General features: G+C 43.9%; 1 protein-coding gene across 3 annotated transcripts in view; it reads right to left on the bottom strand.

Annotated features, from left to right (window-relative positions):
• Positions 1–26144, bottom strand: part of REPS2 (RALBP1 associated Eps domain containing 2) — an 856334-nt gene that overhangs the window by 649963 nt on the left and 180227 nt on the right. The gene's annotated exons all lie outside the window — the stretch shown is intronic.

Consider the following 26144-nt stretch of genomic DNA (forward strand, 5'->3'; position numbering starts at 1 on the left):
CCACTGCACCTTAAGAAGATAATGCTGCACGCCCACTAGTGGTTAACGGCTACCACCGCAAGAGAGGAATGGGCAAGCATTGCGTCAGCAGAAGGTGCCCACAAAGAAACTGTCTACCAGCCCCACGACTGCCTAACGGGGCTCCAGCTCACAAAAACGCACCCTGCAAAAGGGGTGAGATGGAAAGCACAAGATCAGAGGTGTGCCGAGGGCTGCACCTGGAAATCGGACAGCACAGGCAGCAGCCCTGGAAAGAGACAGCCCTCAGACAATAAGAGGTAATGTTGAACGAATGAGGCAGCACCAGCCGGCCACCCCCAGCACTGAATGGCCACTGTTGGCCCGTCATTGAGCATGTCAAATGGAGTGACCGACCCTGCCAAGTATGCCCCGCACTTAGGCAGCACCAATTGTTGTGACGGCACAGCCTCGAGGCTCAGGCACTAAGCCCTCGAGCTCAGAAGAGAAGACAGATGAAAGGTGACCCTCCAACCAGGGAGCAGAGCACCAAGAAGATTGTGGAGAGAAGGGACAGGACCTGTGAGAGGTCCACGAGGAAGCAGAGTCAGGTCCTTCCGACAGGACGGGCGAGAGGTCCATGGCGAAGAAGAGAAACAGTCCTATAGACAGGACGCGACAAGGGAGGTCCACGTGAAGTGAACATCACATTGAGCCGCCTGATCTGAAAAGGAGAAGAGAGTGGCATAACACCACATCCCAAGAGAGTTGATGAGGAGAAGAGAGTGGTACGAGGCCACATCATGAGTAAAAGTTGGTGAGGGGAAGAGAGTGGATGATGCCACATGGTGAAGAAGGAGGAAAGAGGAGAGAATGGTGTGTGACAGACCCATCACACGGAGGATCCCGAGACCCACAGGTGCGCAGGAGAAAGGAAGAAGAGCGACAAGACCGAGAACTCGTGCCACTACCTCTCCGGTGCATATATCAACACTGGCCAGTCACTGAGGTGCAGCCTGTTTGCCAGCCACTCCCCGAGGGCTGGCCTTTCATACTCACCTCACACTCATCCATCATAGGCGTCACCGGTCAGCATAAAAAGGCACGGGCGCCAGTTCCATGCACCATAACCATGTGTCTGTGTCATCTTTATGCCTGCATGCGAGCCTAGGGCCCAAGACCCTACAGAGAAGAAGAGAACCAGGCAGGTTTGAGCATTTCTGCCGGGGCTGCTTTAAGTTTCCCAGTCCAGCAGCTTCTCTCCCCTGCTGCATGAGAGTTGCTCATACACCGAAGGCAATTAGCGGCTCGTCCTTTCCACTACCATCCAGCCGCGGCCCGTGCAGGTAAGAGCGGTGGGGCCGTGTGGAGGGGGGGGATTTTGTCAGACGACGAGGGAAAAGGAATTATTCATTTCATTTCCCATCATGGTCGTCTGACGAATTTTCCCCCACCCCAACCCGACCCCACTGCTCTTACCTGCACGGGCCGCGGCTGCTACCATCGTGCCACTGTTGCTGGTAAGCGCCTCAGGCGGATTATGGCTTGTAAAGCATAAAGAAAACCAGACCTATTGGCTTTGCCAATGTTTGCACTGATCACTAATATGTTGCGTCACCATTCCTTATCACTTCATTCATCCTCTTCCCCTTCTTTCTGTTTTCACTTCTTTCATCCTCTTCCCCTTCATTCTGCGTTCAAACACTCTGGAGGGGCCTTGTATGCAGCCTGCCTTCAGCATGCAGTCCTTTAGCAAGAAAATAAATAATGGAAACAAAGAAAAGAGCTATTTGAAATTCATCGCCTTTGCCTACGAGGGTCAAAATGCTAACATGATACACACATTGGCGTTTCAAGCGCACTCTTAGAGAAAGCAACCACGGACAAGCAGCCTATCACAGTAGAGTGGACAGAAACTCGTTTATTTACATTTTACAAATACACCTTTTTAATGGCTTTGCGAAGAGCTCGCGGCCCCGCTGGCGGGATCAGCATGAGCCTAGCATGGCAAAAAAAAACGCTGACTCTGCTTCTCCAGAAACTGACGTTAAGGATGATTTTCAAGTGTTTACAATTACGGCCCTTGTAAGATGTTATTGTAATGCTGGCTCAAACCCAAACACAACACAATGTGCTTTTCCCGGTCTGCCTGTTTCTTTTAAGCAGGCAATGATCGTGAAATCCTTTGGCAATCACCAAATGTAGGCCTAAAATGGAAAACATGCATTATTTTGCTTTAGAAACCAAAGTCGTTTCATTGAGCTTGGCTCTGATTATAACCTTGGTGCTAACTCTGTTGCAGATCCGTTCAGTCAGGCGGCATTTGCCCAGGTCCTAGTAGCACATGTACAATTTGCCCCTGTGCATACCCCATACTGTTTGCTAAGCATGGGCGGAGTTCGCGGAGTTCTGCTACGCGGAACTCCACGAAGTGAAAAAAAAACTCCTCCTTTCTACGCGGAGCTTCGCAAGCGGCAGCGTTCGTTGCATAAATGCTGTTCGCAGTGATTTTCACTGCCAGGTGCTTGTCTGCACTGCGCAATCATTGCGAACTGCACCATGCACAGCGCAAACGGGTGCTGCTTCCTTTCTGCCGCTCGAGTAGATTTTTACTTGAGCAGCAGCTTTCTCAACGCAAACGGACAGTTTCTCAACGTGACCGGTCACAAGCGTACGCGACCACTTTCAATAAGAAATCTGACCACCTGCGTTGAGAATTCTCGTCCGGAAATTGATTATCCACGCTTGTGCTCGCCAACCTGATGTTGACGATCGTGAACGAGGAAAAATCTCGCCAGGAGGTGGAATTTCCTCGCTCGGGCTCGCTAACTTCATGTTGACGAATACAAGCGAGGGAAAGAAACTCAGCTTCGCGAGTTTTTCGGACCTCCCCGTAAGGCGGAGTGTGGAAATCTCTGCAAACTCAGCGAGCGGAGCGGAGTTCACCGCCCAGACTTACTGTTTGCTCAGAGGTTTTTGGCAAGTAAAACCTCAAGAGAATATTTTTAGCAAACAGCGCAAACTTCCTAGTTCAGCTCCCTGAAGCGCACATCCGATTTGCACATCCTGAAATGCCTGCGCACATTTCAAGGTGCGCAAATCAGAATTTTACGCCATGTTTTACCTGCTGAAAACTTGTTCTTAAATAGCACAGGTTGGACAATTTGCACGTGGGCAAATAACGCTCAACTGCGGAGTTTGCACTTGAACAGAAATCGGGCGTAGCTTGGTCAGTAAGATTGGGGGGGAGGGGTGAGCTTCAGATTTTCCAACAATCAAGGTGGCATATAATATTAAAATACATTATACGACAAGCAGGGCGCAAAAGAAGATCTTAAGGGACAGTGGAAAAGAAGAGGAATGCAGATTGGCAGGGGTTCTAAGTCAGAGAAAACACATTATTTTGTGAAATAACCCCCAAAAACTACCTGGTGAAATCCGACAGACACCTCAACCGAACCAAATGAAAGCACCTGTACCCAACTATTCATAACAAAATACATATATGTGGGGGGTGTATGCCCCAAAACCCCCCCTGAAACTCCGCCCCTGACAGAAATTAACACCAAAGGCTGTATTCATGATCCCGTTGGTGCAGAAACATATATTCCATAATGCAATTTAGGACCCCTTTTCACCATTACAGACCTGAATGCAGCTATCTCCATAAAGGTTTACCTACATGCTGCCACCATAATGTAGCATTAAAACCAGTGCTTTAGTTTTACAGTTAGGGGCGCTAAACTTAATTTTCATCACGAGACTTTGAGCAAGAGAGAAAAAGAAAAGGGAGACAAGAGGAGGAAGAGAAATATATGAAAAGAGTTACAACATGAAAAAGCAAGGATAAACAAAAACCTGGAAGAGTGAGCTAAAGAGACAAGATGTGTAGTTTGCTGGAAGATAGGGAGGCACGCGATGTATTTAAGACTAAATAGCTTTGGCTTTTGGAAACCCCAGCACTCAGCAGCAGCAGAGCAGGCTCCTAAAAAAACGTTTGGACCCTGTTTTTTTTCTTTTTTACGGATTAAGGGCTAGATGTACGAACAATAGTAATAGCGATGACCATTTAGCGTTTATTTATTTTTTTGTGAATCACTATTTGGTAATTACTACTACTAATGTACAAAGAGTTTATTTAGCTCCTATTCCCTTAATAGCGATTTGTAGTGGGTTGCAAATAGGCCTACCTATGAATATTGATGAGGTGGGTCGCAATTCGTGACCCACTAGGAGTCAATGCCATCACAGGGATGGTGGCTTGCTGGCGTCAGCAGACCACCATGTCTGTGATTGCTTTTAAATAAAGCAACCTTTTTTTAATGCAGCCCATTTTCCTTTAAGGCAAATAGGATGCATTTAAAAATCAAAATATAAAAGTTTCACTCTGGGATAGCAAGTCAACATTGAACACTGGGTAGACTGCTCCATTTTGGGCGGCTGGAGAGTGCCCAGCGTGTCATGGGCCCTAGTGAAAGGAAGGAAATGGGCACTCTTGCTCCTGTTTGAATGATAAAATACAGCAAAAATCACAGTTTTGTGGGCCCCTCAGGTCTCTGGGTCCTGGTGTCACTGCACCTGATGCACTGGCGGAACCTACGCCCCTGTTTGGCAGCATCTGCCACAACGAATGCTTTTTACCTACTTTGGGCTTTTGAAGCTGATTCTTTCTGCTGCCTCCCAGCTGAAGAACAAAGTTTAAATCTGGCTTTCTATCAAGGACACAGCCTATCGATTATTGCTGAAATGCGATTTTTGTAACGCTTTGAAATGCACCCACAATAGGTCTGACCATTATCAGCGTCAGTATGTGATCGCAGTTGTAGTTCTCTCTCTAGCTCTCTGTTAGGTTAGTGTGGAGGTAAATTGCATTTGAGCTTATGAGATCTTTGAGTATGGGTGGGTGTGTCCTCTTTTCTTTGATTGGGTGGTGAGTTGTCCATTGTTGGGTGGTAGTGAGGTGCAGGTAACTGTAATGCAAAATGTTGCATGCATGAGAGTGCAGTCCATTTATGCTGGGTTTATCGCACTGGGTCAACGGTATATGCTAGTGTGGTGCTGATACTGTTGTTGGTTTGGGGGTGCTGTGCCAACTACGTGGCTTGCATGTCGTGTTGTGCGCATGCCCAGTAGAAGCACACAATCAAAGAGCAAAAATCCCAAACCATTTCAAAATTAAAGTGTACCTGGGGCATACTGCGGAGACAGGGGCGATGGTGGTTTAGCACCGACTGCGGGGGGCATTGAACAAGCGTGGTGGAGTTCATGGCTTCTTATATAGCAGGTTTCTTACTACTAACCTTCGAGGCATATGAGCCATTACAGAACAAATGACCACGCTGCTTTATCTTCCATTAGATTAAGCATCCATTCTAATCTTCGCATGTGCATAAAACATGAGCTAGACTTTAAGAGCCCTGCGGGTTTTAGAAACACTGCAGCTCTGCTCTGACAGCAAGACTTTTAGACATCCTGGCCAAGTAACACATCTCTCAAACATTAGGGGGGTTGTACTTCTATGGGCTTTCAGAGATGCCCCATGCCTCCCATGCACAAGAAACACTGACCTTTAAAAATATAAAACTCAAGGAATTTATAAAAACAGATCAAATAATTACTCTCTTAAAAGCATATATTTGTCTTTGATGATATGTACTGAACCTGGAATGTGGAAGAAATCTGCTTAGGAATAACGATACGCCTCTAGTACGTGGAATACAAGGACCTGAAGTCAGAATATGATGCACTAGTTACCAATGTAGTCAAAATATGTTCCCGGATAGCTAAGCAACTTTGATTTGAGTAAGAAATCAGGAGCTCGCCTCCTGGCACCAATGGCGGCTGTTGCCATGCACCAAGGGCGATGGGGCGGGGGGGGCGGACGCAAAAAAAATAAGAATAATGAAACACTTACCTCGGGCCTGACGTGACGTCCTCCTCCACCGGTCAACTCCCTTTCAAGCAGGCTTCAAAGCAGAACCAGGAAACTGCACTCACCAATCCCGGCGCATCTCTCAGCGTGAGAGACGTATCAGGATTGGAGGGAGCAGCCTCTCACAGAGCTCCTAAGAGCACTGACGGCTTGCGCCTTCTGTAACCTATCTGTCTAAGACAGCTGGGATAGAGACCTTTAAGATGTGCATGTCTGGCTGGCCTGCCCTAGAAGGCCGGCCAAAGAGACATGCGCATTTTAAAGCTCACTGACACAGCTTCCTGCTGCTGCCACATGGCAGCACTGGCCCCGCCCTGTCTTGTCACTCAGTTCAGGACAGGTCGGTTGCGCAAAAATAAAATGGCAATAAATAAACTTTATTTTAATTTTATTTTTTAGCTCTGGGCTGTGGGGCGATGCTCCGCCGCTAAAACTGAGGAGCCGCCCCTGCCTGGCACACTTACTTGACACACCAAGTGACGTAAAGATTAAAAACTGTAAATGGATAGAAGGGGATGTTTGCTTATTCTATATGGACTATTCCACTGGACTTGGCCTACCCTAAGGAAGTAGAAGAGCCTATCATGGAGTGGAGTAGCGATAAACTAGTAATCAGCAGGGGGTTAGAGTGATTTACATATTTTCTGTAGAATTAGGGGTAAGAGATTAGGATCATGGCAGGGGACAGAGAGAGATGGTCGACTATTCCTCCAGGAGAGATTCGCTTCTTTAAAAGTCTAAATGCTTCCCGGGGGGTTACTGTTTTGTAGTTCCAGTTGAACACTAAACAGACTGGTGTGCGACTCACATTTTACAACATGCCTGTGAACATGAAACAGACATATTCAACAATTCATGTGTACATTCTCTGATTTCTGTTTAGGTTTTAAGTGTAGTGACCCAGGCAGGTATAGTTGTATATGTAAACTAATCCAGCTGAAGACTGGATATCCCCCCCCTCCCCAAACCCATGAGACAGAGCAGACAAGGCAATGCGAACAGAGTAACTGTTCCAGCTGAGTGTTTATAAAACACTCAATTTTAATAGTTTACATGTATGCAATTACATTACATTTATTTTGGAGCCCATATTGCCAGTGTGTTGTATACTAACATAAAATTTATATCCCTGATTTGATCATTGGCAAAATAATTAATGTACCGGTGCCTCCATTTTGCACTTTGTAAACATGAAATACAGAGTTCCCATAGGCTGATAAAAATCTCCTATACCATCATGCTCACTCGTAGAGTGACAGGTGGAACTCAAAAGGGCTTTTTTGCTAAGCATGTTAACGAAACCATAGCCACGATGCAGGAATGTGTCACCTCTTAACGTACTAGTCAGGTGATCAAGGTCCTGGTTACGTTCTTACAGCGATGGGCCTCTAACCCCTAGCACGGGATGTCCATGCACCAATGGGCAGAATATTTTCCTTAGTCTCTAACCTTAAGCAATTATTTTGTGTATTATAAGCCATCACTTTCATAGACCATTTGGAAACTTCTCCTCCGTAGTAGCAATCCTCTCTACAAGAGACCTGTGTCATAAAGGTTGAAAGTAAGATGATCTTATAGATGAAGAGAGAGAAAGTTAGGCTCTTCATGGAAAGTGATGATGTTCAGAAAGTTAGGTTTCATCTGCAAAGAAAGAAAGGCTAAAAGTCCAAAGTGCACTTCACCTGGAAGATTATGGACTTCTTAAATGGATATACCGATGGCGCATTAGTGATGACACAAAAAAACTGGCGGTATAAAGGACGGAACTCAGCTAAATTTGATGAGAGGAAAGCAAAGCATTCCACTCCTATAACTTAGAAAGCTATTCCCCTTTTTGTAAGTCAAAATATTTCCATGCTTAATGTTTTCAGAGTAAATGACTTCAATATAAAAAAAATGAAAGTCACATTTTAGAAGACAGAACAGTCATTAGGCTGGGGCGGTAGCTCAGTGAGACACTGAAGTTACGAAACCAATGAATGCCATTTTAAGAATACTACAGAAGCTATGACAGTACTATGCAGTACTAGGAGTCAATCCTTACCTCCACCTTTTAAGTCAGGCAAGTCCCAGAAGCATTACCTCACAGAACTGGCAAAACTGCGACTATCAACGAGATACACAGCAGATTCCTTCAGCGTAAGTAGGGCTGCCATATTTCCTCTCGCCAACATCTTCTTCAAAAAGAAGGGGGTTGTCTTTACAAAGGGAAAGAGCCAATTCCCTTTCAACCTTCCCATGACCCAGTCACAAGAGCAGGAGAGAGAAAGCAGAGACCAAAACAGGAAGCGGCAGTCAACAAGGAGGTAGGGTTATTAGGCTAGTACCATTATAAAAGCCAAGTTCACACAGCACAAAAGGGAGGCAGGCTGGGGCAGCAGGAATGACCACCACATAAATAAATTGTAAATTTGATACTTGTATAGCGCACTACTCACCCCCAAGGGTCTCAAGGCGCTTGTACGAATACCGCTGTGGAACCCATCCTGGCTTTCCCTGTGAGGCGTCCACTCCTGGGCACCCCCAAGGTGGAGGCCAGGCATCCTTAGCGTTGTGGGGGCTGTTGTGGAGATTAAGCAAGCTATTGCCCAGAGTTGCAGAGTGGGACTCCATGATTGGAATAGACACCGAGGCGAGAATTATCAGGTCCGTGGAATTTTTGAGCCCAAGACCCGCCGAGGCGGGGAATTGAACCCTGGTCCCGGGCTAGACCTCTGCATCAGGGTCTGCCGCTCTAATCATTGAGCCACACTTCTCCGCATTTCATAGGGCCACCTTGGAGGATATGGGTGAGGGGGAGAAAGAATGAAGTGGTAGGGTTGGCCGTGATGTAGCCGCAATATCTTTCTGTACAAGAAGAGTGGAACCATGAATTTGATCTCATCCCATCAATCTCCTATGAAGTAAACTCCTGGCAAATTAAAACTCTGGATAAGCTAGAAAACGTAGTAAAGGAACTGTCAATAAAGGGAAAAGAGAGACCGGTATTGGCATTATTAAACCACAGAACATGAAGTAATTTCTCTTTAGGATATATTGGTACCCAAATAAAAAGTACACTGTCTCTCTACTGGAGTAAAAGGGTTTCTTAAAACAGCGAAAGCACAAGATCACACAAATATCTGTTTAGTAATTCAGTTTTTCGCTTGTCCTCCCTCCACACACCATTCCACTTCTTCCTTTAACCTTACAGTGACACAAGTATATATCTTCCTGTATCAAATGTTTAGTGTGGAAGTATGACTGACCTGGATATTTAATTATCATTTGGGTCTTTGTTTGCTTACTTTTTTCTCTGCCGCCCTGGCTTTTGTGAATGGGTTTACCTCATTTTGGTGAGTTACCAAATGGAAAACATCAACCTGACAACCCACTCTGGTGAAACTCCATTTTATAGCCAAACTGAGGAAAAGGTTTTTCATGCAATTGCTAAAGAATTTAGTGGAAATTGAGCACCTGACCATGTTCATTTCAAAACCACATGCATTTCCTTATGAACTGTAAATATAATCCAATAAGACTAAAATTATATTAGAGTTTCTGAGAGCTGAAAATGGCTTGTGGAGCTATATTTTAATATTTGTTACCGTGACCCTAAAGGATGGAATGCCGGAGGACAGGTGGAAAACAGAAGAGGATGGACCAAGAAGAAAAGTAAAGGAGGAGTTGAGAAATAGGTTCCAGGGTTGAGGAATATGTTTTTAGGGACTGTGGAAAAGAAATGAACTGTGGGGAAAAAAATGAGTTTTAGAGGACACGATAGGGTGGAAAAAAGACGTGTTGTCTGAGAGGAGGAAAAGGAGAAGGAAAAAAGAACTAACAAGTAGAAGTGAACAGGGTTGGAGGCAAAGGGAAATGATTTGGGAGTCTATCTTCTTATTAGCAAGGGTGGCAATAAAGTTAGCGAAGAGGTGTAGGAAGTGGCACGATAAAGAAACAGGGCATGGAAGAGGAGCCAGGGGCAAAGTGCAGTTTGAGAGGGAGGACAGCTTGAATGAAAACAAAAAGGTAAAGTGGAGGTGCAAAATGTAGTTCATAATAAATGAAGATACATTCATTTGATATAAAGGCATTGACTGGAATCCCTTTAGCGACATATCATTCAATTAGAAAGATCGGTGGAGACCAGTTCTACAGAAGACATACTGTTATGTCATGCCACCAACATAATTTCGGGGCACCATGGACTCTGGCCATAGTCTGCGGACCGCGGCAGTCTCCCTGACTTTGGCACGTTGCAGGAGGGAGACTCCTAGGTTTGCTCTCTCTGAAAGCCACTCTTAACACTGCACGTTCTTCACCTCTAAGAGTGAGAAGCGCCACGCTAGTCGTTCCTGTATATCTAATCCAGTTTCCAGTACTTTCTCTGAATTTCCTTATCCGCCCATGTCTTTCACAAGATGGCTCCTATTCACATTTTCCATGAAGAAACAAATCAACCACTGAGCAGGAAGCGATCATCTGCAAAGCTGCCTGCTCCCCCCGACCACCGGAAATGGTTCCTGAAGGGAAAGACGCGCCAGGACAGCGGCTTCCTTTTTGCAAATTAGTTACCACCCTTAACTTGGAGGTGGATCAATGCTTTGCAACTGCAATTGCAGTCACAAACCACTGAAACAGAAATGTGCGACATGTGAATAGAAGCAGATTGCCCCCTCCTACCTCCAAATTGGAAAGTGTCGCAAAAACCCTTTTATGAGTTGGAATTATTTTTCTAAATTGTAATAGGGCTTTTGTACTTTGTAAAAAATAAAAAATAAACTTTTGCAGTCACAAGTCCTTGACTTTGCCAATCAAAGGGTTAGCGACCACAAACGGGTTTTGTACAGCAGGCCTTAAGCGATGAGGTATTTGAGTTTGATGGGGTGCCCGTGCTTATTGTTTTCCTGTCTGCCTACCTGCCACCCACATCGCCCACATTCCGAGGTGGGGACTTTAACGCCCACACTCAAACGCGCCAGGGGAAGGCGCCGACGCATTCTGCAAGCGCCAGGAGGCGCTTAAGAAGCGGTCGGGGCCCCCGCAGCGCTGGAGCCCGTGCTGATTGTTTTCCTGTCTGCCTACCTGCCAGCCACATCACCCGCATTCCGAAGTGGGGACTTCAACGCCCACACTCCAACGCACCAGGAGAAGGCGCCAACATATTTGGCAAGCACCAGGAGGCGCATAAGACGCAATCGGGGCTCCCGCAGCACGGGACGCGCGGTCGTGCCCGGGCAGAGCCCGGGCCAAGGGCGGGCCCGTCCACACCCGTCTGAGCCCAGAGGAGACTGGGCTGGGCCCACCCTCCAACAACAGGCTCCTTGTCACCATCTCCTGATTCACATAAATCCAGATATAGCAGTGCTTCCCTTTCTGCTTGTGTGATCCATGATTTGTAATTACTCTTCTGGTGTAGACGCATCTTACTGTTTTAAACATGAGTAATTCTGCAATTAATAAATCTAAGGGAGTAAAGGGAACATTGGATGCATTTATCACGAGGGCAGAGACATTACTTTGCCACAAGATTGAACTAACAGAGAGGCGGCTTTCTCTAGATCCCTCATCCTTGCAGAGGCGCTCCTCACTGGGCATGCCTACCTCGGGCTGTATCCTTCAACACCAGATCTGCTCACCTTCTACTACTCAAGGGATGACTCTGGTTACTCCGGTCACGGTACATGATGAATTAATAGTACCTCCCACAGATACTCCCAGTGGGTTTAGCATAGCATCTAGGACTCGGACATCCAAACTCCCTTCTGTGGGCTTAAAGGCAAAAGCATCTGTGAATCGTAAGAAGGGCGTGGGTCCACAGAAAATAAAACATATAAGGTGCATCGGGATGATCGTGCGGTGGCAATCTGTTCCATTGGCACACAGACTATGGGTGTCTCCCCTTTAATGGTGCATACTATTCAGGGGGATATAACTGTTACGACTGCTGCTGGTGTGATTGCACTAGACACTGCCCTTGAACGGATCAATGAATCGATAGACAAAAACTTTGCCCTCTTGCATGGTCTTCTAGAGCATCTGGACAGTGCATTGACCAATTTGTCTGGGTACATAGAGCCCCCTACTACTTCTGTGAATTCCGTGATCTTGAGGGAGGGCCTGGGGTCCTGATAATCCCCCACTGACCATAAGTTAGCCCTTGTTCCCTTAGAGAAATTGCTGGCTATGACATCTGCTATTGAGGATTTATTGAGCAAAGCGCAAGGTGCAGGCCTTAATAACACCTTGCTAAACCGTCTAAGATGTGTATCGATTGACAGCTTGGCAGTCCAGCCCTCTCTGGCTGATAAATTACAACCGGCGTCAGGGGCATGTGCGGGTTGTAAGAGTATTCCTAATTTAAATCATAATAAAGACCCAGCCCAAGCGAGGTCAAGTGGTTCCTCACCGTCGCCTAATCACCAGGAAATTTCAAGGGAGAGGAAAATTGGGGAGAAGGTGCTTTTAAACCTGCCGCCCGAGCCTACCCCCTACACAATAATATTGACAAATGTCCCACAACTTACCCCAAAGTCAATTGAATCTTGGGAGTCCCTAAGAAATAAGGCCCTTTGTTGGCTTGGGTCCAAAAGAGGCCTAACAGACACCTTATTTAGGGAGTTTAAAATGGTAAGAAGAGTGGGATGGGTGGGAAAAAGAGAAAAAACGCTCCGTGGAGATTGTGTTGTTCTCACATTCAGAACCCAAGTTTAACACAAGAGATTTTGCGTAGAGAAGGCTCTAATACTGTGACCGATCATGGAATTAATGTATTGCCTTTGGGCTTCTTTTACCCTCCAATAAACTACACTCCCTATGTAACACAGCAGAGCGTTTCTTACCCTTCAAACCATCCCCAAATTAGTTTACCTTTGTGTAATAGATTTGAAATGCTTTCTTCTCTGGAGGATATTGATTGACTTGTAAGTGGAAGTAGCCATGTGGCTTTAACACAAATTCCCAGAATCAATTTGCCTGGTCAAATGTTACAACTTATAGCGCCCCTGGTTGATGCTCAACAAGTTGATGCCGAGGTCGGAGATACTCTTGCAGACCCTAACACTGAGAATGGGGAATCCCAACAAATTCTAAACACCTCTTATGTATGTTCGTCTAACAGTCACGGTCATCATTTTAATGTTTCCACTGTTGACTCTCCCCACAATGATTGTGTATCTCAGTGTGTGCCTAGGATCAATGAAATGGAAATTCTCTTTTGGAATGTGGCGGGCCTTAAGACTAAATTGAATAACCCGGCCTGGCTTGAATTTATCCACAAATTTGACATCATCTGTATTCAAGAAACCTGGGTAGATCAAACACAACATATCAATGGGTATAAAACTTTTTTTACCCAGGCGGTTCCATCTAGCCAGGGAAGGAAAAAGGGCGATTTATGTACATATATTTCCTATAGGCGGAATGCATGCAAGATAGATTTTGTGGAGTCCAAAACCTACTACCAGGTGCTTAATATGTGCATAGACAATTCTAATTGTACAGTATTAATACATTTCTATAATAATATACCTGTTTCGGTCATTGAACAAACTATGAAACATTTACAGAAAGATCTGGAGAACATCCAAAAGTTTAGTAATAAAGCTCTTTGTATCATCTGGCGAGGGGATTTTAACACTGGACCTTGTCTATACGATGCAGGAAATATCTGAGGAATAGTGCTAGATGATGATAATGATTTGTCCCATTTCCTGCATTCTGCTCTTGGCGACTACCTAAATCTGCTTAAATATACTCTGGATTTGGGTTTCGTAAATGATCTTTGTATGCCACCAATTCAGTTCAGCAGTACTTTTAATGGTCGTGGTCTGTCTTCAGTTATAGATCATATATTAGTATCAAATAGATATGCAGACAGAATACATCATTTTAAAATACATCCTGTTGCTTTCAGTGACCATTATCCTATTAGTGTCTTCATAGATCTTCCTCCTAATGTATTAACCAGTAAAAGTCTGGCTATTCAACCTGTGGATTATATCGTTATCAATAGACTGAACGGTTATACAATTAAGTGGGCGGGCGTTGACTCGCTACAACTATGTAAGTCACTTTTAAGTAGCTGTAAAGATGACTTCTTCGTTTGTCTTAATGAAACAGCCAGCAAGTCTGACGTTCTTAGTTCTTTTAGAAATATATCCCAGTCCATACATAACAAATTATTATCAAAAAGCAAAGATGGTACAGACAGTAAGAAAGGTTGGTTCAACTCCAAATGCTCAAAAGCACATGCAGCCTTGCTAACCGCCTTGCATAAGCCCACAAGAGACCCAGGAGTAATAAAAAGGGCTAGAGTAGCATATCAGCTATCTCTTAAAGAACGCAAAATTGCAATAAGATCTGAACTATGGAGAAATCTGAAGCAAGCCTCAGATCTGAAAGATACAAAAGGCTTTTGGAGGGCGGTGAATGCACCATTTCTTGCCTCTATGAAATTACCTAGTATTGAAATCACATTAGGGGAGGATCAATGGGTGACTCGTTTCTCCAGTCTCTATTGTAACCCGGTAGATCCCCAAAATGAAGAGGTCTTGAGAATAAACCCCCCAAGCTATCTACCAATTGATATTGACTTCAATGTTAATGAGGTGATTGTAGCCATAAACGCGAGTAAGCGAGGCAAAGCCCCGGGCCCGGATAGTATACCTGTGGATCTGTTTAAATCTTGCCCCGCGCTTTGGGGCCCACTGTTAACTATGGTCCTGAGGGCTTGCTGTACCCAGGGATTTACAGCAACCTGGACGGGGTCCATACTCGTCCCCATTTATAAGAAAGGCAACCGTAATGACCCGGCCTGTTACAGACCCATAACGAGGAAAACGATATCATTTCAGAAATTACAGTATGGATTTCGTCAAGGCCTGGGTACTGTCGAAAAGAGCCTGAATTTGAGTCTCCTGATGGGAAAATATATACATGCCAAAAGGGGGAGTTTATATTTGTGTTTTGTTGATTTGAGTTCAGCTTTTGACTGTGTCAATCACCAGAAGCTATGGAGTATTTTAGAGACCATGGGGGTGAATTTGCCAATTTCAAATTTTTTAAAGCAGTCTTATTTAGACGCTAGGGCCCGGGTTCGATACGGGGGAAGTGGCGAAATTAGCCAGAGATTTCCCGTTAAGAAGGTGGTGCGGCAGGGGGGTGTGCTAGCCCCCCTTCTGTTCCCACTTTACATCAACGGTTTGGGAGCAACTCTGAGAAGTGAATGCCAGGATCTACCCGGCCAATTGGAGCATTGCTGTATGCGGACGATGCTGTCATCTTGGCACGTACCCCCCTTGGACTACAGAAAATTGGCTCTAGCTTTTCTGCCTATATGTTAGATCCTGACCTTAAATTAAACATTAATAAAACATTCCCAATGAAATGTTGTACGCCCAATGTTAAGTGCAGTGATTTGTATATTAATAACAGGAAACTTGACTTTACTTATCACTTTTCTTACTTGGGCATTGTATTTGAGAGAAGGGGTCTATGGGCAAAAGCTATTGACTCTAGAAAAGTGTTATTCTGTAAAGCCATAGGGGCATTGATACATTTTACTAGAAAATTAGGGAAGCGTCCAATTGCTGACCTATTAACAATCTATAAAGCCAAATGCATACTTATTGCCATGTATGGAGCTGGCATCAGGGGCTATGCCAACGTTGCGTCTTTACAGTCGGTGGAAAATAGATTCCTAAGATATCTTTTAGCGGTACCGAATAGCACTGCTATTTTTATTTGTCATGCTGAGTTGGGGCTGCCAAATTTGGCCGACTTGATTAAAATGCAGCCTATTCTATTATGGCCCAAGATTTGGACAGGCATTTCAACTACCTTAAACCGGGACGTGATTAACGACTGTCTGTCTCTCCATGGGGTAGACCGTTTTCCCTGGATCACATATGTTAAGAAATTCGTAAACGATCTAGGACACCCAGAGTATTTTGTTAATCCCGACAGTTTGAATCATGTCACCAGGAATGAATTAAAGTCGTTATGCATTGATCATCTAGAGAATACTAGATTGTCCACAAATATAATAAAGGCTTCATTTAAAGCAAATCAATTGCTTCTGACCAATCCAGGAACACAGCCCTATATGCTAAACACCTTAGGAATTTATGATAGGTTGCCATTGACCCGTTTACGCCTAGGAAAGTTTCACATTAGGGTCACCTTTCCAAATTTAAACGACTGGTCTCGTTCCTTATGCTTATGCCCCTGTGATAATACGTCTGTACAGTCTACAATTCATGTTATGTTTTTTGTAAATTTTATACCTTGCTCAGGAAACGTTGGATTTTACCTATTTTAAAAATGTATGGCTAGAGACAATGCCGACCTGCTTTTTTAAAGTTGCAACTTTTAAATGATGAAACTGTGATTGATCATATAGCTAAATATCTCAAAGGGGTGGTTAGACATAGGAAGTCAATGTAAGGCCCTTCTCCCCTCTAAAACGCTTGTGATTCTTCCTATTTAAATTTTTATGATGTAATTTATGTTATATGTGTATTGAGCTTTTATGGTTTAATATGTCTTAAATCGAATAAAGCGTTTTCTGAGTTTGATGTTGAAATTTCCCACATTACAAACATTTCTGAAACTTTGAAACTGTTTATTTATATTGGTAATATGTAGACAAATTACATCTGTGAAGATTAGACCTGTCCCACAAATTAGAAAAGATGTCTAAATTATGCAGCAAAATGACAGTTGATGTATAGCCACCTTTCTGAATGTGTTTTGCAAAACGTAAACTGTGATTTATGAACGAGGCATGTTAGTGGAGACCATAAATTGTAAGCCATTTCAGCCGCTGTCTCTTTAACATCTAGGGGTAACATAATATGTTAAATTGCATTTTCTGAACATATACGGATGTGGTTTTTGGATAGCAGTGTACAAGAGAGTGTATGAAGAATTAAACTCGAATGTAAGACTGGATTTTCACATTCTTTTTGAGAAAGTAAGTATAACCTTTTTTTGGTTTCATAAGAAGAACTCATTTTTAATTTCACATTTGTCTCATGTTTCTGTTGGATAATAGTGATTCCAATTAGACTGCATTAAATGCAAAACAATAAATTAAATATATTCCACGGGCATGCATACACACATAACACTTCTTAAAAGCCGCATAATCATCAAATAGGCATCCAAACGTGACAGCAGCCCAAGTCAACCAATGGACAATCATGCACCTTGGTAGAATGAAACAAGGCAAAGTTGTCCTGCACACACCCAAACACGTAAAGCTCCACAGAGATTCGTAATAGGATCTGCCAGCCACTATCCCATATAATCTATGAATAAACAGTAAATAGTTTGTAGTATATTAAATTTGCAAGACCCCATCATTTGATCCTCCTTTGAACAAAGATGAGACACAAACAAATACAATGTAAGCGACCACTTTGACCCTGGTCAGCAATCATCTCAGATGCTCGCCAACTACAAAGACCACTCAGTGTTTGTAAGAGATAGGGGTCAATAGAAATGTTAGAAAAGCAGCATACCAATGCATATAACATGAAAACATGAATTACGTGGATGGACCAAGCATAAGGTGCATATGAGTTTACAGAGATGACTTCCTAGAAATCCTAAAAAATTTTATCCGGCTATAAATCAAAAGTTTTATTATTTCTAAGGCAAAATGTACGTTGGTTTCCTTTGCTCTATGTTTAATAGCGTGTGATGCTCAACTCTTGTGATCAGTACGGCGAAACTACTGCGCTTAGTGGTGCTGCATAAAGAGTCTCATCTGTCATTGAATTCTAGTAAAATTTGTTTAAGCATACAGAAAAACTATCAGATAAGTACCTAAGAAATTAGCTTGATGGGTGAAGTTGTTACACAAATTTGAGAAGACAACCACGAAATCAATAAATTTACCAGACAATAGAAAGTATTGCAAATAATAGAACAGTCAACCACATAATGTTTTTTTCAGAAAATGGTTGAATCTAGTGGCGAAGAGGATTTCTCTTTTAAAAAAAGAAAACTATTCCCTCACTTGTCACAGCATTTGGAAACCTATTAAACACGTCAGTGCACACAGTACATTGAGGCCCAGACCCCAGTGTACTGTGTATGCAAGTACTTACAGCTTTTTATAAATAATACACCATTAGACTGAAGCAAGAGTGGTACATAGGTATTATGCAGGTCGTAAGGTTGAACAACAAGCTTTGAGTCCAGAGCACACCTCAAGGAAACAGAGGAAGAAATATACAACAAAGAGCAACATTCCATTTAAACTGCCTTAACTTCAGACTTTTATCATCACAACAGAAAAAACAGCCAATCATGTCTGAATCCTTAGAGAACAATTCACTGCCAGACTAATGGCATTTGACTAAAAGCAAGGAACGGGAATTGCCTTTGTTCTAGGACTGAATACTCATAAAATAGGCATGTGAATTAAAAACAGATGGCCTCAGACCTATTGACAGCCATTATCATTCCAAGTAAAAACATTTGCAACGATTCTAACACACAAGCCTATTTGGGAGATCAGAGTAAAGTAAAAGGCCATAGATCAAGCAATAAAATACGTACTATTTATTTATTTAATGCATTTTTATATAGGGGAAAAATCAGACATCACAAAAGTAACGTTCAAAATAGCCAAGTGTTCGATCCCTTTTTGGTGACGAGGACAACGTATTTCAAATTGATTACCTGGGGGCAAAGTAGCTTCAAATCCTGTTTACAAGCAGATTACGCCTAAATAATCTAAAAAGTCTCAGTTCACTATATAAAACAAATGGAAGTCTTATTTCATGTTAAGGTTTATATTGGACACTTGTTTTTCACTATTAGTATGTAGCTCTCACCTTCTGTGCTTGTTTCCAAAGTTCTGAGCCCTTTCATGGCTCTTTTAAAAGTAGTTGTGCAGTATTCGGTCAGCACACATCCAACTGATACCAGGGTCTGCATGTACAACCTTTTTTAGCGGTTGCAAATTGAGATTCAGGCTGTTTGTGACCGGTAAAAAGGGGTTGTAGCATGTGTCATCCCTATTTTGCAAGTCGGCAACCTGTTACAGATTTACAAAATAGGGTTTGTGAATTGCTATTAGGAAGGAGCGTGCCAAGGGAGTCCCTTCCTAATAGCGAGTCGCAGGGGGTGTAAGATTGTTTTGAGATCAGAATGCGGTTGAAAAACAATCGCATTTACCGCCTACTTCAAGTAGGAGGTAAGCCACTCGCAAATGAAAAGTAATCCTCAGGGGATCGTTTCCCCTTTATGATTGGCAGCAAAAACGTTTAAGAGCAGGCAGTTGTCCCATGGGTGCCTGTCAAAGGAACTTTAGAATCGGATTTAAGATGTTTCTGGGGAGTCAGGAATGAATTATGCCTGGTGAATGGTATTTTTGGAGGGGTGATAGGGCGGTTCCTCCTGTCAAGTTAAGAAAGTCAATTACTATGCAGTGCCATGAAGGACATGGAGACATTGTTAAAACCAAGCAGTCAGTCATAAATGTTTTTGGGTGGCCAGGCTTAGACATTTTTGTATAAATTATGGTCAGGAATTGCATTACTTGTGCTAATGCTTACAAATCTTTAAAAACTTTAAGGCCTAGCATGGGTGAGCCTTGTATTCCAAGGAATCCATGGGAGACTATTGCGGTGGACAGTATGGGTCACCTAGGCTTCAAGTCTAAGTATGTAATTTGTGCCATAATTGTTTTTTTTATGTGGCCTGCTATTAAGATAGTTGACAAAATGGACACTGATGCTGTTCTACAAATTTTTAACAAAATTTTTACGGAAGAAGGGGTTCCTACCCAAGTTATTACAGATAATGGTGTAAATTTCTATCAGGAAAAGCAAAAAGGTATTTTAATAAAGTGGGCATAAAATAGCGTACCACATCCCTATATAACCCAAGCAGGAATTGCATGATTGAGCGTTTCAACAGAGTGCTCAAGAGTGCCATTCAATATGCAGGTGTTGAGAATAATGAAAGCGAATTGCAAATACATAAGACTCTACAGCTGTATCCTACCACTATTAATGAGATGACTGGGTGCACCCCTTTTGAAATTATGAGGTGGAGGATAGCCAGGACTAAAAGGAATCCTTCATGGTAAGTGGATTATTCTGGAGTCAACATGGATTTGGATTTTGTGAGACAGAAAAGAAAGGACACTCAAGGCATGTATAAATACAATTACGTAGGAATGTCAGTTAAGGTTAAGAAGGCATAGAGAGTCAAAAAAAAAAGGAGAGAGTCGGTTTTTGGGACCATATGGAGCTGTGGATGTTTTAAGAAATCCTCTGAGGCTAAGTAACAGAAAGGCTTGGAATCTTAAACGTATTGCTATTCTTAAGGGAGAAAAATATGTATATTCCAAAATTCCTCTTAATGTTATCAATGATTTTGAAAGTGACACAGGTTTTCAATGGAAGGATGAGGGGGAAGAGAAGGAATTGGATGCTCGAATTGAGTTGAAGGAGTTGTTGCAAAATTCCTCTAGGGATGATGAAGACCCTGGACTGGAGAATAGTGAATAGGTAATTGCTAGAGTAAAAATGATTTGAAAGAAACCTGTATGGATGTCTGATTATACTGTTTAATTCTGCCTGATTGTACTGCTAACTCTGCAATGTGTTTTCTTTACCATTTTGCATATTGTTTTTTAGGTCTCGCGCCTGCGTTGCAGTGCGTAACACTGCTCGCGCAGTGCGAGACCTCTTGTATGGGGTTTAGAAAGCTACCCACATGCTTGTGCGTGTGGGTTTGCTTTCCCCATCTGGCATTGGCTTGCGCGTGCTTTTTCTAAAAAAAACGGCACGCGATTGGGCAAAGGCGGGACAATGTCCCGCCTTTGAAACACCCATTCCCAATGGTGGCCAGTACGCGCAGCAGCGCGCGTTCGCCACACTGCCGCTCTCCCTTCCCCCGCTCCTGTGTGGTGCGTGCGCACCACAGAGAATATATAACCAGTCCCCGTTGTTTTTATAAATTCTCATTGCTATTGACTGTGGTTCTTGTATTACTGAATGAAGTCTCAGACTCCACTTTCGTGTGGTGCACGTACTTCATCGATCAAGGCTTGAGAGTGCAGATAAACTGCAGCGCGTTCGCTCACTACGACACCATGGAAAGTGCATGCATGCCCACTCAGTAAATTACATGGGCTGCCAATCAAACAAGGGATTGCCTTTAAGGCTTTGGTCCTTATGCTATTCACGTCCCAGGTCTAGAGTTTCTGCCATGAAAATGTTCTTGGTATCGCCTTCCAGTTCATTCTGCTCCGACTCTCAGTTTCTGGTGCCCATTTCCAGATCCAGAACAGTAAGCATGGGTAGCAAAGCGGTCACATGGCGGCGCACGAGCTGTCGAATGCCCCTCTTAAATATCTTTGAGCCCAACCAGATATATTACAGTTTCGGGAACTATTAAAGGCTAATCTTTAAGTATGTAGATCATTGCCTAATCTAGTGTCTGCTGTGATATCTTAGTGCCCAAGATGCTGTGGCGTATGTCACGCTTTATATGTGTATATGCATTGACCACAGTCCATAAACTGAGCAGGTAAACTGGACATAAGCCCACTTGTTAATATAGTGCTTGCCACCGGGCTGTGCTGTTTCACGGCGCTGAGGGCAACTGGTGCTTCAATGCCAAATTCAACTGTAATGCTCGCGCTCTTTGCCCTGCCTGTCAGCGGCTGTAGGAGGTTGCGGGGCGTTGACTGTTGAGTTCCCCAACCAAACCACTGCTTCTACTGCTGGGGGTGCAGCTGGCCCGGAGGACCTGCCCCACACAGCTATTGTTTCATGCAAGTGGGGGTGTGGGTGTGGTTATATCCGAAGGAACCCAGCATTTCCTTATGGGCAAGGAACATCTCTGTTGTGCCAGTCACATGGACCCGGCTTGCTCGTCACATGATGAGCATCTGGCAGCTGTAGTTCACCGTGGCAGCGATGGGAACCCCGCCAGGAGCCAAACCATATAACCGGCGTATGTCACTGTTTGGTACGTAAACAACAGCTGCGCAAAACTCTATTGATCGCCTCACCTCTCAGCAGGGAGTTTTGTGCACTTTTTTTTTTATTTCAAAAGAACGAGGGGTGAAGTGCTAGGTAAGTCGACTGAAAGTTCCTATCCTGTTGTACCGCTTGTTTCAATCTCAATTTCTACACGCCACTTATCGGAAATTTCCACCTACTCAAGCATAATAGTCCAAAAAGTTAAAAAAAGTATTTATAAAAAAAATCCCTTAACATGGCAAAGCATTATTGCATAAAATAGACTAAAAACAGTCGTCGTGAAGGGAATAGTTGAAGGCGGCGCCTACCGCCTGGGTGAAGATCAAACGTGTCCTGGGGGGTGGTGGGCAAGCCTTTTGCGCTATGTCTCGGATCACACAAAGCGCATTCCCTCAAAGAAGCCATCTCTTCTTTGTCATCGCCACTTTCACAAACACGGATGTGCTGATGAGCGCGGAGCGGGGGCAGCTGTCGCCTGTTGGGGTCCCTGACCGCTTCCTTCGCCTGTTGGTGTCCCGGACCCCTTCCTGTACATCTCCCCCCTCATCCTTCCCTGTTGTGCTTGCCCATGTGTGCTTGCCAGTGTGTTCCCTCCTGTACATCTCCCCTCTGCAGTTGTTCTTTGTACCCCTCCTCCTTCCCTGTTGTGCTTGCCCATGTGTGTTTGCCAGTGTGTTCCCTCCTGTACATCTCCCCCCCGCTACAGTTGTTCTTTGTACCCCTCCTCCTTCCCTGTTGTGCTTGCCCATGTGTGTTTGCCAGTGTGTTTCCTCCTGTACATCTCCCCCTTGCAGTTGTTCTTTGTACCCCTCCTCCTTCCCTGTTGTGCTTGCCCATGTGTGTTTGCCACAATCGTCAATCTTTGGGCTGGGTTCCAATAAGATCGCTCAATACATTAGTGCTTTTGTAGAAGAAAGCGACGTGCAACGCACAGGTTCAAATGCCACTATTGTAAACTTACTGAGACCACAGCCTACCACTGAACGTAGCAACTGCGGGATCTGTGTTCGGTCCCAAGCTATTCCATATGTGACTTTACCTCACTGTTTACATTATCCTAACTGACTTTGAAAATGTGCAGGTCCGATGTCTTGCTGTGACTATGTGCATCATTATATATGTGTTTGCTCATCAGTGACTTGGATACCCCTGGAGCACATGTGATGTTACAGCCGTTGCTGGGTGCAAGCTAGCTAGTCCTAAGAGTAACACACCATTTATGACCCATTCTGGATCGCTTTGGGACTTGCTGGCTAAACCTAACATAAGAATCACCTTTGAGTGTTGTTCAGCAGAAACAGCAGCGAGCAGGTGGCTGTGGGCCAGAAGTCAACAAGCATTGGCATAGCCAATAGGTCTCGCCTTTGGGACCTTATAGGTGTTGAGCTATGCAACAGTTGCATAACTAAATACTTATAAGGTTCCAAAAGCGAGACCTATTGGCTATGCAAAGCGGACGCACGGCCGCGAAAGTGATCGCGATCTTATCAAACATCAAAGCGGCCGCAAAAGTGAAAGTAATCGCGGTAAATCGAGGCGCGCGCGCCCGCGCACATGCACTGTAGCTCTAGGCTGGCCTGGTAGCACTTTTTGGAGCCCTCTCAATAAGTCCCGCCAGACCAGCGGCAAGACCTAAAAAGGCCTCTTGACCTTTGACCCAACCTTATAAAGGTGACGTGGGCCATCCTTGAATTACTGATTCCTTCCATGATGCACCTCTGGCTACCCCTTGCATAAGGATCGTGAGCATATTTACCATAGCATAGACCTACTATTTAATGATGAATGGACAAGAAAGGCAGAATCTGAACTAGTGTATGTGAGTGCACAGTGAACGTGACATAATGATGCTTGTCTTGCTCTTTTTGCCTCCTGCAATAAATGCGCCAAGATCCATCACACAACATACACTGCGCAGTGCTGCCTTAGGTCAATTCAATCCTGCAAAATGTGCAGTAAAGGTGCACATTTGCGAAAGTTTAAGCTATTAGCAGTGCAAATGACAATGCCTTTTATTTGTTTTAAAAACCAAAACATAAATAAAACACATTGTCATTTGCAATCCCAATAGCTCAAATAGAAGGCATTGTCACTTACAATGCCAATAGCGCAAAACAATGTAATTGCGAGACCTATTGCATTGCAAATGCTTGTTTGTATTTCTTGTTCAGCACTTGCATGGTTTAACATGTGTACTTGTTTGCATCTTACAGCATGGTTTTACTGTGTATTCCCATTTATTATGTGTATTTATATTTTTGTTTTTTTTATTAAGATGGAGGATGTGTTGTGTTTATAGGTGCTCGCGCCGTGCTGTATGGTGTGCACTCCACATTCCAGTTTGGAATGATGGTGCGGTCACTAGGCAGTTGCTACGACGAGCTGGGAGAAGCAGGATGTTGCTGCGGTTGGTGCTGTAGATGAATACATCTTCATAAAGTAATATTTATGTACATGTATTACTTTACACCCTCTCTGGCCTGTTTTCCATGGTGCACTCCCTGCAGGGGAATAACACATGCCCCTGCAGCCCCTGCAGCGCGGGGGTACACCGCCAGGGTGTCCCCAACCTATCACGAGGGCCCCATGCTGCCCAAGGTCAATACATATCTGTATGGCATGCGAGACTCAGGGGCACTTCATCACATTCTGAAGGGGTGCCCCATCATTTTGCATTACACCACTGGTTCCCTGTTAGCTGGAGAAACAGAAATCACAACATTTGACACCACCTAGCGGCCGTTTACCGTATTTTCTTTCACACCTTTGAAGAACCCATCTTCGAAAATGAACGTGAGTCTTTACAAAGGATCTGATATGTTTTAAAAGGACAATTAAGAAAGTCTAATTAAGAGCTAAAGTAGTTAGAGCCCCTGAGATAAAGCTGGATTGGCATGCCCAGACATAACCTAGTACAGAGCTGCTCATTTAAGTGGACTTCCAGAAAAAAAGGATTTTCATGAACATAGCTATGGAAACTCCATTGGATGACTAGGTCCACAGACGCATCGGGTTAAAACAGTGCTCGAGATTCGGGATAAAGTAACACGGGGAGGATGAAAAACAATGTTTTTCTTCTCCTAATAACACAGGGCCGGGCTGGCCGTAGTGGGCACTGTGCGTCTCCCCGGTGGGCCGGTTTTGTACCCGCGAGAGCCAGTCTTGTTACTGGGGGCCGGTTTTGCAGCAGTATTGGCACCCTGTAACAAAAGTTGGAGCATTGCTTCTCACTCACTCCCAGGGCCGGTCCGAGCATCAATCTGCCAGGGCTGGTTGCTGTTCCCAGTCCGGCCCTGAACCCAATCCCACTTTCACCCCAGCATACCATAGTGAGCCGTTTAAACATTAAAAAGTGGGGCAATATTGTACACTGTCTGATATATTCCACCACAGAGAAGTAAAAAAAAACATTTGAACTGTGCAGAAAAGACTTTAAAATTCTCCAAAAAGGCGAATTAGAATATTTTCAGTTGAGTCATTAGGTTTTACAACCTCAAATCAAGCCTGGAGCTACACCAGAGTTAACTACCAGTGCATGATTATGGGCCTCTATAGGTTGTGAAAATATCAAACCAATGGGACCCCATGGAACTTCAAAGAGATGTGGGTCTCAATATTAAATAGAGACATTCCTGTGAAGACAAGGGAAAGAATCTGGCGGAAGACGTTCTGAAATAGACTGTTCATGTATGTTTCGGCTAATCGTTTTGTATTAAAAATGAACCTCAATATGAACCTTTGAGTTCATATTGGACTCGAAGGTTACTGGACTGCCACGTCTGACCCACAACATAGCTACACAGGGACCATTAGGTAGACTAGTATTCTGACAGGAACCATAATTCCATACACACTAGGAAATGGGTGAGAGGTACTACCCTTCCTTTGTCTTCCCTTCAGTGGTTTCTAAAAGTGCCCTCACCCAGTAGATAGTGGCATTCTTCATCATAGGGCTTGCTACAACACTCAGGCGCAGAGCAACCCAAAGAGTTTAGAAAACATTTTTTAACAGAATATTAAGTTTAACAAGCATTCAATGACGGAGTATTATATTGAGATAGTCCCTTAAATTCTCCTAAAAAACTTAATTGCTTTACCATTACATCCCGACACTGAGTGAGTAAGTATAACGTAGTGCTGTTGGGTAACTACCCATGAATTCACACTATGGTAATATTTGCTGTTTCTAGTGTGTGGAGAGCAAAGAGTACAAGTGTTATAGCTTTGTAATGTTGCCAGGGGTATCCAGGGACATTGGCGTT

The sequence above is a fragment of the Triturus cristatus genome, chromosome 8 (genome assembly GCF_964204655.1).
Source record: "Triturus cristatus chromosome 8, aTriCri1.1, whole genome shotgun sequence".
In the NCBI taxonomy this organism is placed as follows: Eukaryota; Metazoa; Chordata; class Amphibia; order Caudata; family Salamandridae; genus Triturus; species Triturus cristatus.